Source organism: Stegostoma tigrinum, chromosome 11 (genome assembly GCF_030684315.1).
Source record: "Stegostoma tigrinum isolate sSteTig4 chromosome 11, sSteTig4.hap1, whole genome shotgun sequence".
NCBI classification, from domain to species: domain Eukaryota; kingdom Metazoa; phylum Chordata; class Chondrichthyes; order Orectolobiformes; family Stegostomatidae; genus Stegostoma; species Stegostoma tigrinum.
The window spans coordinates 83532510-83552430 of record NC_081364.1 but is presented as its reverse complement, the minus strand read 5'-3'; the positions used below and the strand labels follow the sequence as shown (position 1 = coordinate 83552430).

The following is a 19921-nucleotide window of genomic DNA, read 5'->3' as shown; positions in this document are numbered from 1 at the left end:
CCACCATCTTCAGCGAGTGGTTCCTGCGGGCTGTGCACTGCCTGAGAGGGCGCTGGAAGCAGAATTATTCATGGCCCTCAGGAGAGAGTTGAATGATGAGAGATTTACAGGGCATTGGGAAGGACTGGTGAAGTTACCCGTACAGACAGCTGATGCAGAGAGTGACAGGCTGAAGCACCTTCCTCTGTGCTGGGACATTCTCTGAGCGTGCCGTTCTCTGCCGATTGTTGCTACAATCTCACTGACCCGCTGCTAGTCATGGAGCTGGTTGATGAGGCTTGTTGGTGACGTCAGCTCTGCCCTACCTCATCTGATTGGTACATTTTCGATGATCTACATTCACTACGAAGATGTTTTCTAGAAAAGTGATGAAAAAGCACTGGTGCAAACTGACTTCTTTGCCCTGGTTAAGAAACCCAGGAGTTTGGGAACAACAGTAAAAACTGTCAGCAGTGATTTGCAAGTCTTTGCACACAGTCAGGCTGGTGGAAAATAGGATCAAGTGTTTATTATACCAAGTGTTCACAGTTGGTGGCTATCTCATGTGTGGAAACATGGCCTTGCTTTTAGTGGTTTTGGTGTGAAGACAACACCACAGAAAAAGCATTTGTCCCTATCAGCTTTAATATCTGATATGTCCTTTGCCTAAGGACCCTATATTAAACTGATTTTTGGAGCAGGGAGTTGGAATACGAACTTTCTCCATGCATTATTGTGGTATTGCAGTGTTCCCAGGAATGATGAAGTCTTATTAAACCAATTTTAAAAGCAGACTGATCAAAACTTGAAAAATCCTAGGTCTAAACACCTTGTTATCTCAGATTCTCCAGCATTTGAAGTTCCTACTATCCTTGATATGCTGGGATATGCTCAATGCTCTATGCTCTGGAACCATAATCATGGAATTCCTACAGTGTGGAAACAGGCCCTTCAGCCCAACAAGTCCACACCAAACCTCACAGCATCCCAGCCAGATCTATAACCCTCCTAATGTACCCCTCCCTGAATACAACAGGCAATTTAGCACAGCCAATCCACCTAACCTGCACATCTTTGGACTGTGGGAGTAAACTCACACAGACATGGGGAGAATGTGCAAACTCTACACAGGCAGTCGCCCAAGGCTGGAATCGAACCCGGGTCCGAGTGCTGTGAGGCAGCAGTGCTAACCCCTGAGCCACCGTGCCACTAAAATGCTTTCTCTCAGTACTTTCACCCAACTTTTTCTAAATATGCTTGTTCCAAGGTAAACGTTAATCTCTCCTTTTCTGCATGTTCAGCACTTGCTCTGAATATTATTGCCTCATCCCTGGTACACGCTGCACCTTCCCACCAACACCATCCCTGAATATTCATACATGGCATCAGAAGTAAAAGAAAATCACCTGCCAACACTACCTCATTACAAATAGCATTTCAGAAAAAAATGCTATCGAAGTATTCTCTAATTTTGAAATTGATGATGATGACTTGGATGTATTGAATGAGAGATTTTGGGAACACTGTGAGCCAGGAAAGGATATGGTGTATACAATGCACATTTTTCATTTGAGTGCAAAAGCAACCAATCAAACAGATGTGCATGTGGCTGCTTTATTTTTCGCAAGTCGAGGCCTGTGAGTTTAATCAGATTACTGACTCACTGATGTGGGGCACAACTGTGAATGACCAAGTCAGTGGCATATTACGCCGAAAGCCATTTCTCACATTAGCCAGACCAATAGATATTTGCAGATCTAGCAAAATGAGCCAGAGTGAAATAAAAATGCTACGTCAAGATGCAGAATTGCCTGCCCACAAAGTACATTGTTGCTGTCAGAACTCTACATGCTTTTCAGCACCTGAGGCATGTTCTGCTCAGGGCCTGGCACAATATCTCTGCCTTTCCCTGGCATTTTTGCACTTTGATGTCTCAACTAGAACCTAATGTCCCACAGTGCTCCTGTCTTGCCTGGTTGCTTATCACAGGCATAAGTCAGGCAGCTTAGCATCGTTATTACCAGCACTCAGTCAAGGGCTGGTCAGCAGCTGTGGCAACTAATGCATTTTTTTCAACCAAATGGTCACGTCTACAAGTCTCAGGGAAACAGTTCTCAGTCAGGGCAAGGGAGACAGGATTCAGTCAGGGGATCCTGACACAGCATGTCCAAGGAATCATTTGATATCAGCCCAGGGACTTTGACAGTGTCAGTCAGCCATTGGGGCAATCAGGATCAGGGAATCTGTATCACTACAGTACAGAGAGGTGGCCACACTCACTACTAATTACATTCTCAAAATGCTACAATAGACTTGTTGAGCCTGAATTATGTTCATCAATCCAAACTGACCCTGTCCATTCCTGCCATTGGAAGTCAGTTTGATGAAATGCTCAAGGTTTTCGGGAGTTTGGGAGGTTCAAGTCCATAGCTCCCTGAAACAGCAGCAGAAGTAGATAACATGGTGAAAAATTTCGCTTTCATGGTACACAGCCTCAGGATATGGTCAACGTGGATGTCTGGTTCATAAGTGGCATGTCAGAGCATGCACTATTTGTACGAGAATTACTATGGTTTCAACCACGAAATGGCCACAACTTGATCAAAAGAGAAAGTGACCATCAAGCAGTTTGAACCATCAGCTGTCAAATAAATTCAGACAGAGTTAAACGTATTTGCAGGTGTTTTTTTTACATTTTTTAAAAAAAATTCATTCATGGGATGATCACATCACTGGATAGGAATGGCAGTTTCCTTCCCTGAAGGCCGTTGGTGAACAGATGGGTTTTTTCCAACAAAGACAATGGATTCACAGTCATCATCAAATTCTTATTTCCAGATGGATTCACACCTAGGTCCCCAGAACAGTATCTCAGCCTCTAGGGAAGTGAAGGCCAGAAGACTAAATAGAAAATATGTACTAGAAATCATACAATGTCTTGGTTTATGTTTCCATCATGAGATCCATCGCTGCTATGGACACCAGGTAAAGAGCTGAAGAGACTGCAATGCCCCCAGGCAGAGTCACAGCGGACACCAGGCTTCATAGCCGACTGGGAAAATGCAATCAGGGATTATAGGACATGACTCAGCCCAATCCTATGTTTGGATTTAAAACTTTCCTTTGATTTTTATCCACAAAATGAAAGATTACATTGTTTCCAATAAACAAATGTCTGTGGAGAGCAACAGAATCCGTCATTGTAAAGGTGTGCAGACCTATCCAACAAATAAAGGGCCATCGAGATCATCACAGAATTCCTACACAGTGTGGAAGATGGCCATTCAGTCAATATCAACCCTGCAAAGAGCATCCCACCCAGTCTCACACCCTACCCTATGCCTGCATTTTGCACACAAGATACTATGGGCAATTTAGCATAGTCAATCTACATAATTTGCACAGTTTTGGACAGTGGGAGGAAACCAGAGCATCTGGAGGAAACTCACGCAGACAGTGTCTGGGTAAGACACTCTTTGACAGGTCAGTGCGGACATGATGGGCTAAATGGTCTGCTCCCACACTGGAGGGATTCTATGATCTCCAGCAACAAGCCCAAAACACATGGTTTTTGAATCTACTATAACAATGTGTGGAGCTGGATGAACACAACAGGTCAAGCAGCATCTCAGGAGCACAAAAGCTGACGTTTCAGGCCTTGACCCTTCTCTAGGCCCGAAAAGTCAGCTTTTATGCTCCCGAGATGCTGCTTGGCCTGCTGCGTTCATCCAGCTCCACACTTCGTTGTCTTGGATTCTCCAGCATCTGCAGTTCCCATTATCACTGATGATATTTTTGATTCTACTGTTAGCTATATTCAAACCAATCAACTTATTCAGAAATTTGCTGGTAGTTAACCAGTCCTGATGAACCAGCAAGTCCCTTTTCACATATCGTGCAGGTGGATAGTCTTTAGTCAGTGCGAATGTGTCGACGTGTTGTGACAACGTGACTATTTCCAAGCTCTACCTTACACAACTGTTAGTGTGACATTTTATTCACAATACCAGCACCTTTAATTGAGCAGGGATCGGTAACATCTGTACAAACAGCCCAAAACCATGGTTCATTTGATAGTGAGAGTGACAGCAAAGTTCTTCAACTGTGGTTGTCTGTGAACTCGCTGGTGTGTTAACAGTTTGGATGACAATGAATCCCTTCCCACACTCAGAGCTCATGAAAGGTCTCTCCCCAGAGTGAACTCGCTGGTGTATCAGCGGGGAATTCGAATCAGCAAAGCCTTTCCCTCATGCAGAACACGTCAATGGTCTCTCTCCAGTGTGACTCTGGTGGTCAGTTTCTAGCTGGGATGGATGAAGAAATTCCTTCCTGCAATCTGCACATTTCCACACTGTCTCCCAGTGTCACTGCACTGGTGTTCGGACATTTCAGATGAATCTTCACAGACTCTTCAACACACACACCATGTGCATTTCTCCCCAATGTGAGTGCTGCGTTTTCCTTCAATGTTCAAAATCCTGAGATAATTGGGTTGTGATAAACAAAGTGACCGTCAGACCTGGATGTGGACCTGTTTAAATTCTCCAACTGCAGACTATACTTTCAAACAGAAAGTTAAGTGTAGCGAGTAAGAAACCAGAAGGACACAGATTGTGAAACTGAGAAATTCTCTGGGCATGTGTGGAGCGATACTTGGGGAAAATGCTGGATCACCATTAGAACAAATTCATTCATAAATATCCTCCAGGTAAGGGATCCAGTCAGTGTTTGCATAAAACTACCAAAAGAGAGAGGTGGGGGAGCCAGCGAGGAAGGACAGTCATTGTATAGATCTGTAACTCAACCTTTCGATCCCTCTGAAAGACGAAGAATAGTGCAGAAGTAAAATTGTGGAAATCTGAAATGAAAACAAAAAATGCTTCATCAGCATTCTACAGCACAAAACAATCCCTTTGGTCCCAGTTGTCCACGCTGACTAGATATCCCAAATTAATCTAATCCCATTTGCAAGCATTTGACCTATATTCTGCTACACCCTTCCTATTCACATACAACATTTAAAAGGTATCTGGATGGATAACTGTACCAGCTTCCACCAGTTCCTCTGGCAGCTCATTCTACACAGGCGCCACCCACTTTCCCTTTTAAAAAAAAAACAAATTCGCTGGAAAAGCTCAGCAGGCCTGTAGCATCTGTTAAGGAGGAAAAAAAGTTAACATTTCAGGACCGGTGACCCTTCCTCAGAACCCAAAACTCTTCTCTCCTCCACAGATGCTGCCAAACCTGCTAGGCTTTTCCAGCAAATTTGTTTTTTTTTCCAGATTTAAGGCATCTGCAGTTCTTTTGGTTCCCTTTTAAGACTTTCCCTCTCAGCTTAAGCCAATGTTATTAGCTCTAGTCTCCCCTAACCTGGGAAAACAATCTTGGCCATTCACCCTACGCCCACCATAATTTTAACAACCTCTAATAAGGTCTCCCCTCAGCCTTCAATGCTCCAGGGAAAATAGACCCAGCATATTCAACTTCTCCCTACAGCTCAAAATTCCACCTCTTGCAACATCCTTGTAAATCTTTTCTGCACCCTGCCAAGTTTAACAGCATCATTCCTATAGCAGGGAGACCAGAACTGAACACAGTATTCCAAAAGCAGCATAATCAATGCCTTGTTCAGCCTATAACATTGACCTCCCAACTCCTACGCTCAACGCACTGACCTATAAATGCAAGCATAGCAAATATCATCTTCACTACCTTCTGTACCTGCAATCCACCTTCAAGGAACTGTGCACATGCACCCCAAGGAGTCCGTGTTGCATAACAGTCCCCAGGGCCTCATCATTAACTGTTTAAGTCCTGCGCTGATTTGCATTACCATAATGCAAATCGCTCACATTTATCTGAACTAAACTTATTTCTATCACGCCTTGGCACATCAACCCATGTGATTATGTTCCCATTGTGCTTGGAAAGTAAACGCCTTTGCTGTCTACTACAACAACAATTTTAGTGTCATCTGCAAACTTACTAACCATTCCTCCAATATTCATTCCGCATGATTTGCATCAATGATTAAAAAAAAGCAGTGGACCCAGCACCGATCCTTGCAGCACACTGCTGTTCATAGTCATCTAGACTGAATCTACTCTCCCCCAGCTGACCATGATCTTGTCTCCTACCTTCAAGCCAATTTTGTTTCAAATAGCTAACTCTCCCTGGGTTCCATTTGATCTAATCTTGCTAACCAATCCGTCATGTGGAGCTTTGGTGAATGCCTTGCTGAAGTCCATAATAGACAATGTCCACTGCTTTGCCTTCTTCAATCTTCTTTGTCACTTCTTCAAAAAACTCAATCAAGTTAGTGAGACAAGATTTCCTACTCACAAAGCTATGTTGACTACCCCTAATCAGTCTTTGCTTCTCTAAACACATGCAAATCCTGTCCCTCAGAATCCCCACCAGCAACTTACCCACCACTGACATCAGGCTCAACGGTCGATGGTCCCATGGCTTTTCCTTAAAGAATGACACCACATTAGCCACCCGGCCTTCTGGCACTTCACTAGTGTCAGTGATACAAATACCTCAGCAAGGGGCCAGCAATTACTTCCCCAGCTTCTCCCAGAGTTTGTGGGTAACACCTGATCAGGTGCCAGGAACCTATCCACCTTTATGCATTTTAAGACATCCGGCACCTAGATCTCTGTAATATAGACACTTCTCACGACTCACTATTTAATGTTTCCAAGCTCTCTCACTTCCATATCCTTCTCTGCAGTAAATACTAATGCGAAATACTCATTCACGATCTCAGCCTGCAGTTCCACACAGACAGCCTTGTTGATCTTTAAAGGGGCCCTATTTTCTCCCTAGTTGCTTTTTTGTCCCAAATGAAGTTTCAGAATCTCTTGGGACTCCCCTTAACTTGATTTGCCAAAGATAGCTCATGTCTCCTTTTTGCCGTCCTGATTTCTCAAGTATACTCCTACTGCCCTTGTACTTCGAGGGATTGACCTAATTCCTGCTGTCAATACCCGACATGTGCTGCCGCCTTTTTCTTGACCACAGCCTCAATTTCTCCAGTCAGCCAGTATCCCCTACATTTACCAGCCTTGCCCTTCACATGAACAGGAACATATTGTGTCTGGGCTCTCCTTATTTTAGTTTTGAAGACCTCCCACGTTCCAAGCATTCCTTGACCTGCATATTACCTCTCTGGATCATCTTTTGCAAGTTCTTGCCCAACAATGTCAAAGTTGGCCTTACTCCAATTTAGAATTTTGAAATGTATATTAAATAAATAAGTTTTATTTTAAACTGATCACATCTGCCTGCATCTGGCATATACTCCTCTAAACCTCTCTTGTCTATGTCCTAATTCAAATGTCTTTTAAACAACGTGGCTGTACCTGTATCTGCCACTTCCTCTGAAAGTTTGTTCCACACATGGACAACTCCGTAAAAATAAAAGTTTCCCTCATGTCTTTTTAAATATGTCTTTCTCCTCTCACCTTACACACATGTCCGCTTGTCTTGAAATCAGCCAACCTTGTGAATAAACCCTTGCTATTTGCATAATCTGTGCCCTCATGATTTTATGAACCTCCAAGGCCACTCGTTAACCCATTATGCTGCAGTGAGAAAAGTGCCAGCTTTGGCCATCTATTTGATAATCAAGCCCTCCATTCCTGGCAACATCCCAGCAAGTCTATTCTGAATTGTCTCCAGTTTAATAATAATGTCCTTCCTGTAACAGGGCGACCAGAGCTGCACACAATACCTCAAATGAAGCCAAAACAATGTCCTGTACAACCTCAACATAACATCCCAACTCTGAGACTCTAAGGTCTGAGCAATGAAAGCAAGTGAGCTAAACAACTTATTAATCACTCTGTCTACTTGTCTACATAAACTTCAAAGAATTATGCACTTGAATCTCAGCATTTCTCTGTTCCACAACACTACCCTGGGTGCAACCATCAATTGTGCAAGTCCTACCCTGTTCATTTCACCAAAATACAATGTCTCACATTTATTCAAATTGAACTTGATCCTCCACTCCTCAACCCATTGACATAATTGATCAAGATCTTGCTGTCATCTTCGATAACCTTCACTGACCACTATACCAACATTTCATACCACTAATTCTAGTATCATCTGCAAACTTACTAATCTTGTCCCTTAAATTCTCATCCAAATCATTAATATAAATGAGAAACAAAAGTGGACCCTGTGCCAAATGCTGTGGAACATGCTGGTCACAGAACTCCACTCTGAAAAATCCTCCAGCACCACCGTCTCTCCTCCAACTGAGCCAATTCCGCTTCCAATTAGCAAGCTCTTCCTGAATCACATGTGATCCAACTTTATGCATCAGTCTACCATGTGGAATCGTGTCAAAGGCTTTACTCTCACTCTGGGAGGTGCTGCAAAACTGAAACAATTCCCCCACCATTTGCCCATCATTCCTTGAAAAGTTAAATCCCAACTCTTTTTTGAGAATAACTGCTAAATCTGCATCCAGCTGCCATTCAGACTGTTCCAGATCCTGGGAACTTGCTGAGTCAAACACTCTTCACATTTTCACCCTGCATTTTTTGCCAATTATCTGAATGTTGTACTCCACGGTTCTCCATGGAGAATTACCCGAGCTTCTGTTCACTCTCTCCAAACCAGAGACCCATCAATTTTAAGATAATAAAATGTGAGGCTGGATGAACACAGCAGGCCAAGCAGCATCTCAGGAGCACAAAAGCTGACGTTTCGGGCCTAGACCCTTCATCAGAGAGCTCTCTGATGAAGGGTCTAGGCCCGAAACGTCAGCTTTTGTGCTCCTGAGATGCTGCTTGGCCTGCTGTGTTCATCCAGCCTCACATTTTATTATCTTGGAATCTCCAGCATCTGCAGTTCCCATTATCTCTGATACTATTTTACCCATCAATTTTAATTGACTTATGGGATGTGGCCTTTGCTGCACAGGCTAATATTGATTTCCACTTTTATTCGATTTGGAGAAAGTGGTACTTTCTATTACTGCTGCACTCCATCTCCTGGAAGTACACCACTGTGCTGTTATGATGATAATCCACCCTGGAGCCTCACTACCCTCCCTACTGCAGGAATCATACCTCAGACCTCACCACCCTCCAGATCATGCCCTCAAGCCTCACTACCTGCATTGTTGCAGGCATCATTCTCGAGTCTCAACACCCTTCACATCTGTGGAATCCCTCTCCAGCCTCATGACCTGCCTATCGTTGGAATCCCCCTCCAGCCTCAACTCACACCATCTATCTAGATTCCTCCAGTCTCACAGACCACCTTATCTGTCATCTGCTCCAGCCCACAAACTTCTTTAGCTCTCTAATTGTCTTTACCGTCACAAACTCCCTCTGTCTGGTCTCCTCCAGCCTCACAATCTTCCCCATTTCTGTAATCTCCTCCAAGCTCACTTTTCTCTATTTTTGTAGTCTTCTCCAGTCTCAGAACCCTTCCTGTCTCTCATATCATCCAGCCTCACAGATCAGTGACACAAGAACGATATTTCTTTCCTCTAATACAATCCTTATTTTTATTCATCCACATGATGGCGGCACTTTCAATTTCCTGGGCTTCAGGCCCCAGAATTGAAGTCAACCGCTTTACCTCTATACCTCACTTTTCTCCCGAAAACACTGACCAATCAGTCAGTCATTTAGTCTAATATCTCATTTTCTGAAATAACTTGAAATATTGCTGGGCATCTTCCTATGTGAAGAGTCTCGGAGGTCTACAGTACAGAAAAAGGCTTTGTGGCCCATACAGCCTGGGCTGGTTAAAAACCACACCCTAACTATTCTAATCTAATTTTCCAGCACTTGGCCCATACACTTGTCTGTGTTGGCATCACAAGTGTGCATCTAAATATGCCTTAAACGCTATGAGGATCTCGGTGCCTACCACCCTCACAGACAGTGAGGCTCAGTGCCATTGTCACAGCATGATGACATCACAGACAGGAACAGAGACGAGCTGAGTCTGTGCAAACCAAAGATCCCCCACACACTGTGAAGGATGGGAGGGTCCCTGATAGGGGAGAGAGGAGATTTAACAGAATGGTTTGTACGAAGAGGGTTTTTAGTTGCATGGATAGGGTTTTTTTTTAAAGTTTAATTTCATGTGACTTAGGCATTGCTGGTACATATTGAGAATATCCATCGACAATAGATGGACTCTCCTTCACAACCTCTCCCCTTGCCTGGGGTGTGGTAATCTTCAGGTTAAACCAGCCCTATGGTCAGGTAGGATAATGGTGACTTCACCTTAGGCACACAGTGATGCCACTTTGCCTCAGTGGTGTAGAGGGGAATGTTGAATGTGGTGGATGGGACACCACTCCGACACTGCTTCATCTGGAGGATGTTAACTTCCTTTAATATTGTTGGGGCTGTACTCATGCAGGTAAGTGGAAGTGAAAAGTGGATGAGTGCCTTACACACAAGAAGCAAACTGTCATTCGGTAATCAGGTGCTTGGGGAAACTGAGATTGATCTCCTTGTAACAAAGGATTTTGAGGGGACCTTTGATAGGAGGTGTTTACAAAAGATAAACATTAGAATGGTAAAACGTACACTCAACTGGCCATAAAAAAGGACTACAGGACATATATTGAAAGTTGTAGGAAAGATCTATTGAGAGAATGGAGTAATGAGAGAGAAATTTTACATGGCAAATGGGAATGAGCAGGAACACAATACTCACACACAATGGGAATATCCAGGTCCTGATGAATTGAGTAATTCTGTCAGAGTTTGGTGTTACAATTGAGCTTCCTACCTGAAAGTCCACTTGTAATATCCTGTAACACAAATTCAGAAAATCCATCACTGTCAGAGTAGAAATCCACAACATCCCCTCCTCCTGGCCGAGGGTAACTGTGCATTGTTCCTGCTGCACATTATTCCTTGTGGGAGTCAGCAGCTGATTCGAGGGATTTCTATTTGGGTTTCTAGGAATTTCCACATTGGGGCTTCATGTCACTGAACAGAACAACAGGTGTTTGACACAAGGCAAAGAATGGCCAAGATTTAGTGAGATGCAGGCAGCAGGATTTGCTTCCTTTTCTTTCCTTCTGTGCTGCTGCACTGCCACAATGAGACATCAGCTTTTCCGGCCCAATGCAACTTGATGAACAAGTTGTCTCGATTCTGAGAAATGGGCAGTCAGCTTCTCCTAGTCATTTGAAAAAACGCCCCTTAAAAAGGCAGCAATTACATATGTGTCATGTTGCCCAGTGCTCCCAACAAAAAGATGAGAAGAATGAGGGAGGATCTCATAAAAAGGGATAACAGTCAAGTTCCATGAGGGTTAGAGTTTATGGAGAGATATTGATAAATGGGCAATAAGTCGGCAAATGGAGTATAATTTGGGAAAACGTGAAGTTGCTATTTTTTGAGGACATGACCAAAGAACAGTGTTATTTAAAAATGTAAAAACTGTGGAAAACTGCAACACAAAAGGGATTCAGGAATAATTGTGCAGGAAGCATGAAGCGAGCACACAGTTGCAACAGGTAATCGGGAAGGGTCATGGGATGTTATCCTTATGTCAAGGTGTTTGCAGTAGAAGAGTTTGGAATACATGTCTTAGGACAAATGTACAACTTGCTGGCAAGACCACATCTGGAAGAATGCGAGCAGCTTTTTTGGTCCACTTATTCGAGCAAGTATATAACTTCACTGGAGGCATTTCAAAGAAGATGAACTAAGATGATCATTGGTTTGGAGGGATTATGTTTTAAGCTAAGACTAAACAGGTATGGAATATACTAACTAGATTTTTTTGAAGAATGAGAGATGTTCTAATTAAAAATAGAGGATTCTCAAGGGAGTTAACAGGATAAATGCTGAGGAAATATTTCTCATCGTGGGAGCAGATTCTTGATAAGGCAGAGAAGAGAGGGTTCTCTTTTGGAATTGTCAAGCTTAAGGCAACACAGACATGGGTAAGGGGTTTCAGTCGCGAATGAGCTGGAGAGAGGTGGAGAGAAGGAGCATTTTAGAGATTTAAATTTCTGGTATTTGTGATTGAAATGTACGGTAAGATGTTCATCTTGAGACCAGATATGAGAGCATTATTGAGAAGGGTGCAGTTCAGCCTCAGACAGTTCCCAATGAGAGGGATGGATTCAGTACAATAGTAAGGAAAAATAATTTGTAATAATAACTGAAGGCAATGTGTTTTACTATCACAAAGTGTTATTGGAGGAAATTTCAGCTAATCAAGTAGTGGAAGCATGATAAGCAGTTTTATAATTGAGTAACAGTGGAGCAAAGTGATGGAGACGAGTTAGATCTGAACATTGTAGAATACATGTGAAAGATCTCACCTCCTGGAAGTATGTTGGTGAGAAACAGCATGGGCCAAGGATAGATCCTTGAGGGACATTTACTACATGGATTTCAGACAGGAAAGAGAGAGTGGAGATGGAGTGGGATTTTCCAATGACGGTGAGGTCGAACATTGGTTTTAAACAGAATGGGTGAGAAGGACATAACCAGAAAAGAGAAACAGACAGAACAAGTAACAATATCTGTGAATTGGCATGGGGGAAGAGGAGGAGGAGGAGAAATAAGAGTTGGAATATTTGTAGTTTAGTGAGAATAGGGCAAAGGGTTAAGATGAGCTCTGATAAGGCTTGACATGAAACTGGACAAAGATGCAAGTTTAAGCCTAAAACGAGGAGCAACATGCTAGGCAATTTGGTTTGGTGGGCTTGTGGAAGAGAGGGAAGCAGCAGAGGCAGCTGATTGGATTGTCTCAATCTTAGTGACATAGAAACTGCATGTGTCTCCTTCACTTGCTGTTGGAGCAGAGGATGGAGGAGACAGGATGATGGACAGTGTTTTGCAAAGAAACAATGCCTGTGTTAGTGATATTTAAAAATGAGTGAACAAAACTGATGACTAACTTTTATCCAGAATGTTAAAATGTACAACAGAAGTCCAGGTTCAAATCCTATCTCAGCAGATGGTGGAATTTGAATTCAATAAAAAAACTGGAAGAATCAACTGGTTGCCATGGCAACAATTGCTGATGACAGAGTGAAAAAAAAATCTAATGTCCTTCGGGGAAAGAAATTTGCCAACCTCAGCAAGCCACTCAGTTGCAAATCACTGCAAAGTTTCAACAAAGGAATGAAGCTGGGTGGCCCATTTGGCATCTACCAGGGAACTAGGAAAGACAACTGCAGAATCAGCCCTATCGGCCCCCCAAACTCCTGCTTAATAATATCTGGGGGCTAGTGGCAAAATTTGGAGAGCCGCTTCAAAGACGAGTCAAGGAACAGTGTCAGACTCATGGAAACATACCTGGCAAACAATGACACACACCACTATCATTGTCCTTAGTGAAGCCCTGTCCCAGCAGACGTGACAGCACAGTGCTATTCTGACCAGATTATTTGACCTGGGAGTACTCAACTTTGACTCTGACGCCTGGAAGTCTCACGGCTCCTGCTGATTACCATGTACCATCCTCCCTTGGTTGATAAATCAGCAGTAGTATTATCACTAGATTATTAATCCAGAGACCCAGGTAACATTCTGGGGACCTGGGTTCGCATCCTGCCATGGCAGATGGTGAAACATGAATTAAATAATGATCTGGAACTAAGATTCTCATGATGACCATGAAACCATTGCCAATTATCAGGAAAGACCCATCTGGTTCACTTATGCCCTTTCCGGAAATGTGCCATCCTTACCTGGTCTGGATGACATGTGACTCCAAACCCATAGTGATGTGCTTGACTCTTAACTGCCTTCCAGGTAATAAACGCTGGTCCAGCCAGCGATTTCCACATCCCAAGAGGGAATTTTAAGAAACAAAAAACTCCATCATGTTGAACAGCACTTGGAGAAAGCACTGTGAGTACACTTAGTGCTATTCACACTCGATGTCCACATCAGGAGTAGTTTGCAGGAGGATTACCAATCAGGCTGGTCGGGTCCTGAAGGACAAAGCTGCTTGGCTGGGACTGCAGCAGGTGCTGACGCACCAAACGGGGAAAATATAGCTGATCTCATCATCACCAATTTCCCAGCTGCAGAGGCATCTGTCCATGACAGGATTGTTAACAGCAACCAACACACAGTCCTGTGGAGACAAAGCCTCATCTTAAACTTGAGAATACCCCCCCATTGCGTTGGGTGGCACTAACTTCGGCGAAAAGGGACAGACTTGGAACAGACACAGGAGCTCAAAACCAGATATCTATGAGGCTTTGAGAGAGACTGCAACAGTAGCAGACCTTCTCCAGCACAATCTGTAACCTCATGGCCCAGCATATTCTACAGACAGCCATTGCCATTGATCCAGGGGACCAACACTGGTTAAACGGAGAGTATTGGAGGGCACACCAAGGGCAGCACCAGGCATACCTAAAAAATAAGGTGCCAACCTGGTAAAACCACCAAACAGGACTATCTGCATGCCAAATAGCATAAGCAGCAAGAGTTAGAGCTCAGCCACCCCATAACCAATAGATCAGATGCAAGCTCTGCAGTTCTGCCACACCCAGTCGTGAACGGTGATGGACAATTAAACAACTCACTGGAGGAAGAATGCCAAAAATCCCCATCTTTACCCGACACAGGAGCCCAACCTATCCATGCAAAAGACAAGTCTGCAGCAATCTTCAGCCAGAAGTGCCAACTGGATGATCCATCTCAGCCTTCTCCAGAGGTCCTCAACATCAGAGATGTGAGTTTTCATCCAATTTGATTCATTTCACATAATATTAAAGAAATGAATGAACAGTGCAAAGGTTATGGGCCCTGGCAACACTCTGACAATAGTAGCGATGACTAGTGCTCTACAGCTTGCTAGCATCCAAGCCAAACTATTTCAGTCCTGCTACAGCGCTGGCATCTATTGACAATTTGTGAAACTGCCCAGGTCTGATCAGCACAAAAACATTGAAAATCGAACCCGACCAATTTCCCCTCAAGCAATCTACTCTCTATCATCAGTAAAGTGATAGAAGGTGTTGTCACAGCAGTATTAAGCAGCACTTACTCAGCAGTAACCTGCTCAGTGACACCCAGTTTGGGCCATGGTGGGCACTCGGTTCCTGATCTTATTACAGACTTGATCCACAAATTCACAAACAGCTGAATTCCTGAGGTGAGGTGAGGGTAAACAGCAGAGCCCTGCACAAAAACCACTTATTTTCACTTCAGTGGAAGTGATCTGACAGTGACACCTTAGTATCAGCTCATCTGCTGAACCTCTCATCTATTCCTGTGTTATCTCTAGGCTTAACTACCCAAATTCACTGCCAGTTGGCCTCCCACATTCAACATCCCTGCAACCTCAAGAATACCTAAAATTCTGCTGCACACAAGTTCATTTGTACCAAGACCTGTTCACCATCACTGCTGTGCTCCCTGGCCCACAAAGGCTCCTATTTATAAGCAACAATTTAAAATTCTCACCCTTGATTTAATTCCTGGCTGTGATGAGCCCCATCTCCCTGCACCAAACAACCTTCAAGACTTCGATAACTCATTTAGTTCCAGACTCCAACAATGCGTTTAATCATCCCTTCACTATTGGAGGCTGTTTCTACAGTTGCCAGAAAACGTGATCTGGAATTCCCCTGATAAACCTCTTAGGTTTGCTTTCCTTGAGAGAGTCAGGAAAACCTGTAGATTTGGTAACTTTTTGGTCACCTGACCTAATATGGCCTTATGTCAAAAGTTTGTTGATAATATTTTTGTGAAATTATAAAACATGATAAAAATACAAATAGTTTGTTGATTTGGACATACACCATTAGCTCTTCAGTATCGCTAGATGAATGATCTGTAACTTCTCAAATGGAGCATTGTGAGAGCACCTTTATCATACAAACTGCAGCAGCACACGAAAGTTAAACATCACCTTCTCCACAGGTAACAGGGCTTTGGCAACGATCGCTGGTATCTGTGGAAGGAGAAACACAGTAAATGTTGCAGAAGTGCAAAATGAATGACACAGATAAAAACGCTGTAGAATTTGGTGGTCTGAAATGGAAGAAAAATACACTCTCTTTCTGGGAAAATATTTCCTGACTGTGAAAGATACCATTCAAAAATTAATCTGCTAAGAGAGCAGCACATGGTCAGGGGGTGGGCAGCAGTGGAAAATTTATTTACAAAAAAGGTACAAGGAAATTACAGTAAAATACTACAGAGATCAAATCTATCCATCATTACAGACTGAAGAGATTAGACACCAACAAAGGTGATCAGGGAGCACAGAAGTGAGCAAGAGCAGTGTGAGCTGCTATGATCCAACAGTCTGGGAAAAAAAATCCATAAGAAACAAACATTTCTCTTGGATAAGAGATAATAGGAACTGCAGATGCTGGAGAATCCAAGATAACAAGGTGTGGAGCTGGATGAACACAGCAGGCCAAGGAGCATCTTCGGAGCAGGAAAGCTGACGTTTTGGGCCTGGACACTTCATCAGAAATGGGGGAGGGGAAGAGGATTCTGAACGAAATAGGGAGAGAGGGGGAGACAGATCAAAAATGGAGAGAAAAGATATTTGGAGAGGAGACAGACAAGTTAAAGAGGCGGGCATGGAGCAGGTAAAGATGAGGAGAGGTGGGGAGGTAGGGAGGTGATAGGTCAGTCCAGGCAGGACAGACAGGTCAAGGGGGTGGGATGAAGTTAGTAAGCAGGAAATAGGGGTGCAGCTTGAGGTGGGAGGAGGCGATAGGAGAGAGGAAGAACAGGTTAGGGAGGCAGGGACAAGCTGGGCTAGTTTTGGGATGCAGTTGGGGGGAGGGGAGATTTTGAGGCTTCTGAAATCCACATGGACACCATTGGGCTGCAGGGTTCCCAGGCAGAATATGTGTTGCTGTTCCTGCAACCCTTGGGTGGCATCATTGTGGCACTGCAGGTGGCCCAGGATGGACATGTCATCTGAGGAATGGGATGGGGAGTTGAAATGGTTCGCGACCGGGAGGTGCAGTTGTTTCTTGCGAACTGAGCGTAGGTGTTCTGCAAAGCAGTCCCCAAGCCTCCGCTTGGTTTCTGCAATGTAGAGGAGGCCACAACGGGTAGAGGGGATGCAGTATACCACATTAGCAGATGTGCAGGTGAACATCTGCTCGATGTAGAAAGTCTTCTTGGGGCCTGGGATGGGGGGGGCGGGGGTAGAAGAGATAGGAGGTGTGGAGGCAAGTGTAGCACTTCCTTTGGTTGCAGGGGAAGGTGCTGGGAGTAGTGGGGTTGGAGGGCAGTGTGGAGCGGACAAGGGAGTCACGGAGAGACTGGTCTCTCCGGAAGGCAAGCAAGGGTGGGGAGGGAAAAATGTCTTTGATGGTGAGGTCGGATTGCTGATGGCGGAAGTGTCAGAGGATGACGTGTTCGATCCGGAGATTGGTGGAGTGGTATGTGAGGATGAGGGGGATTCTTTTTCAGTTGTTATTGCAGGGACAGGGTGCGAGGGAGGAGTTGTAGAAAAATGCAGGAGACACGGTCAAGGGTGTTCTTGACCACTCCGGTGGGGAGGTGGGGAGTGGAGTTGCGGTCCTTGAAAAACAAGGACATCATAGATGTACGGGAGTGGAATCCTGGGAGCAGATGCAGCAGAGGTGAAGCAATTGGGAATAGGAGATGGCATTTTTGCAGGACGGTGGGTGGGTGTGAGATGTTAATGTGATAACATCCCATTAATTTAAAGAAGTATAGAAATCAAAGTCTTTCATCTGCATTTGATTCCTATACAGAGACTTTGATTTATAGAAGTAAAGTCTTTTATCTACTCACATCGGTATGCAGACACTGCCCTGAAGCTTCCTGCCCAGCTAGGAATTCAGTGTAAAGCTTTTGTAACTCCTTATCTTCTCACACATCGGCATGCAGACACTGTCTTAAGTTTCCTGACTGAACTGAAATTAGAATCAATCTGTATCAAATAGGGTTAGGTGGGGAAATTTTGTAAAGGTGTGAAACCTCTAAAGCATGTAACTTCTGTCGCTGACTAAGGGGCCAGGGCACTGACTTTGTCCTAGCCAGACACACTGGCAACTTGAAATCACAATCTGTCCCGGACAACAACTCAAAATCACCACCTGCTATGAGCAGCTACTTCACAAGCAATCGATACTATATCCTGGTCTTTTATGTTGTCGATGTAATAATTGCTTGGTATCCTGTTTTTGTCTGTTGTAGTAATTGTTTTATGTATCATGTCATTGGAGGTTGTGAAATCGTTTTCTGTATCATGTCTTTTGTAAAGTATAAAAAGCAGGGACTGTCCGGGGAGAACTCCTTGTGAGACTTTGCACTGTGTGCCGGGTTGAGTACAGTGATTCTTCACAGCTTGTACTTGCTTGGTAAGAAAATGATTGGCGTTTTTCTAAACAGGTCAGTGTCTTGTTATTGCAGCACGTCCGTGAGGGTCTCCGAAAACAAACTTGACAGGTGGGAGGAGGTGTATTCTAGGTAGCTGTGGGAGTCAGTGGGCTTGAAATATATATCGGTTTTGAGATTGTTCCCCAAGATGGAAATAGAGGACCAGGAAGGTGAGAGAGGTGGTTAGAGATGGTCCAGGTGAACTTAACGTTGGGGTGGAAGGTGTTGGTGAAGTGGGCGAACTGTTCGAGCTCCTCATAGGAGCACGAGGCAGCGCCGATACAGTCATCCATGTACTGGAGGAAGAGGTACGGAAGAGGGATTGTTCCAACAAAGAGGCAGGCAAAGCTTGGGCCCATGCAGGTACCCATGGCCACCCCCTTTGTCTGTAGGCAGTGGGACGAGTTCACCGAAGCACATAATGGGGTCAGTGGAGGGGAACTGGTCAGACCTGCAGGACAGGAAATAGCGTAGGGCTTTGAGGCCATCTGTATGGGGTAGGCAGGTGCTAATGTGGTATACTGCACCGCTGCACCCGTTCTGGCCTCCTCTACATCAGGGAAACCAAGCAGAGGCTTGGGGACCACTTTACAGAACACCTACACTCAGTTCGCAATAAACAATTACTCATCCCCACCTCCCTAACCTGCTCTTCCTCTCACCTATCCCCTCCTCCCATCTCAAGCCACACCCCCATTTCCTACTTGCTAACCTCATCCCACCCCTTTGACTTGTTGGTCCTCCATAGACTGACCCATCCCCTCCCCACCTACACTCACCTTTACCTGCTCCATCCCCACCTCTTTAACTTGTCTGTCTCCTCTCCACTTGTCTCCCACTCTCTCCCTGTTTGTTTCAGCATCCCCTTCCCCTCCCCCATTTCTGAAGGGTGTGGGCCCGAATACGTCAGTTTTCCTGTTTCTCTGATGCTGCCTGTCCTGTTGTGTTCCTCCAGCTTCACCCCCGGCCCTTTTAAAGTTTCAAAGCTGTCGCGCATGCGCCCAGCGGATCACTGCCCCCAATAAAGATGGTGACGGTCACACGGGCCTATCGCCATCTGAGGCGTTGATTTGTTTTCTGCAAACGTGAGTCTGGGAGTTTCAAATGGGTGTGTTTTCCGACGTGCACTAACTGTTTGTAAAACTTCCAAACCCATACGAATATCACTTCCCTCCAGCTTTCTACCGTTTTGCTTTCTTTACTGTGGCCTGCTCTTACCTCAATTGCACAAATCTTGGTCTCAGCGAAGGATCTAGGCCCGAAACATCAGCTTTCCTGCTCCTCTGATGCTGCTTGACCTGCTGTGTACATCCAGCTGCACACCGTGTTATCTCGGATTCTCCAGCATCTGCAGTTCCGGTTATCTCAGCGACTCTGCACCGCACTCGTGGATGATCACGTGGTTTTCACTGATCCCGCCCTCCCTTCATTCCGATTGGGCGACATCCGTCCGGTCATGCACGGCACACCTGTACTCTCTGATGAAGGGTCTAGGCCCGAAACGTCAGCTTTTGTGCTCCTGAGATGCTGCTTGGCCTGCTGTGTTCATCCAGCCTCACATTTTATTATCTTGGAATCTCCAGCATCTGCAG

The 19921-nt window shown here is 44.6% G+C and overlaps 1 long non-coding RNA gene and 1 other non-coding gene across 3 annotated transcripts; one reads left to right on the top strand and one right to left on the bottom strand.

Annotated features, from left to right (window-relative positions):
- The first annotated feature begins 559 nt into the window (after positions 1 to 559).
- Positions 560 to 751, top strand: LOC132210289 (U2 spliceosomal RNA). The gene has a single exon (XR_009446516.1). It is a non-coding gene; the product is annotated as a U2 spliceosomal RNA (small nuclear RNA).
- A 3209-nt stretch (positions 752 to 3960) lies between these two features.
- Positions 3961 to 19921, bottom strand: LOC132210174 (uncharacterized). 2 transcript variants are annotated; one of them, XR_009446411.1, is made up of 4 exons: positions 19548 to 19921; positions 15865 to 15906; positions 10681 to 10777; positions 3961 to 4837 (listed from the first exon to the last, which is right to left on the bottom strand). It is a non-coding gene; the product is annotated as an uncharacterized LOC132210174 (long non-coding RNA). The 2 variants fall into 2 exon arrangements; XR_009446412.1 differs by lacking the exon at positions 19548 to 19921 and having other exon boundaries at positions 15753 to 15865.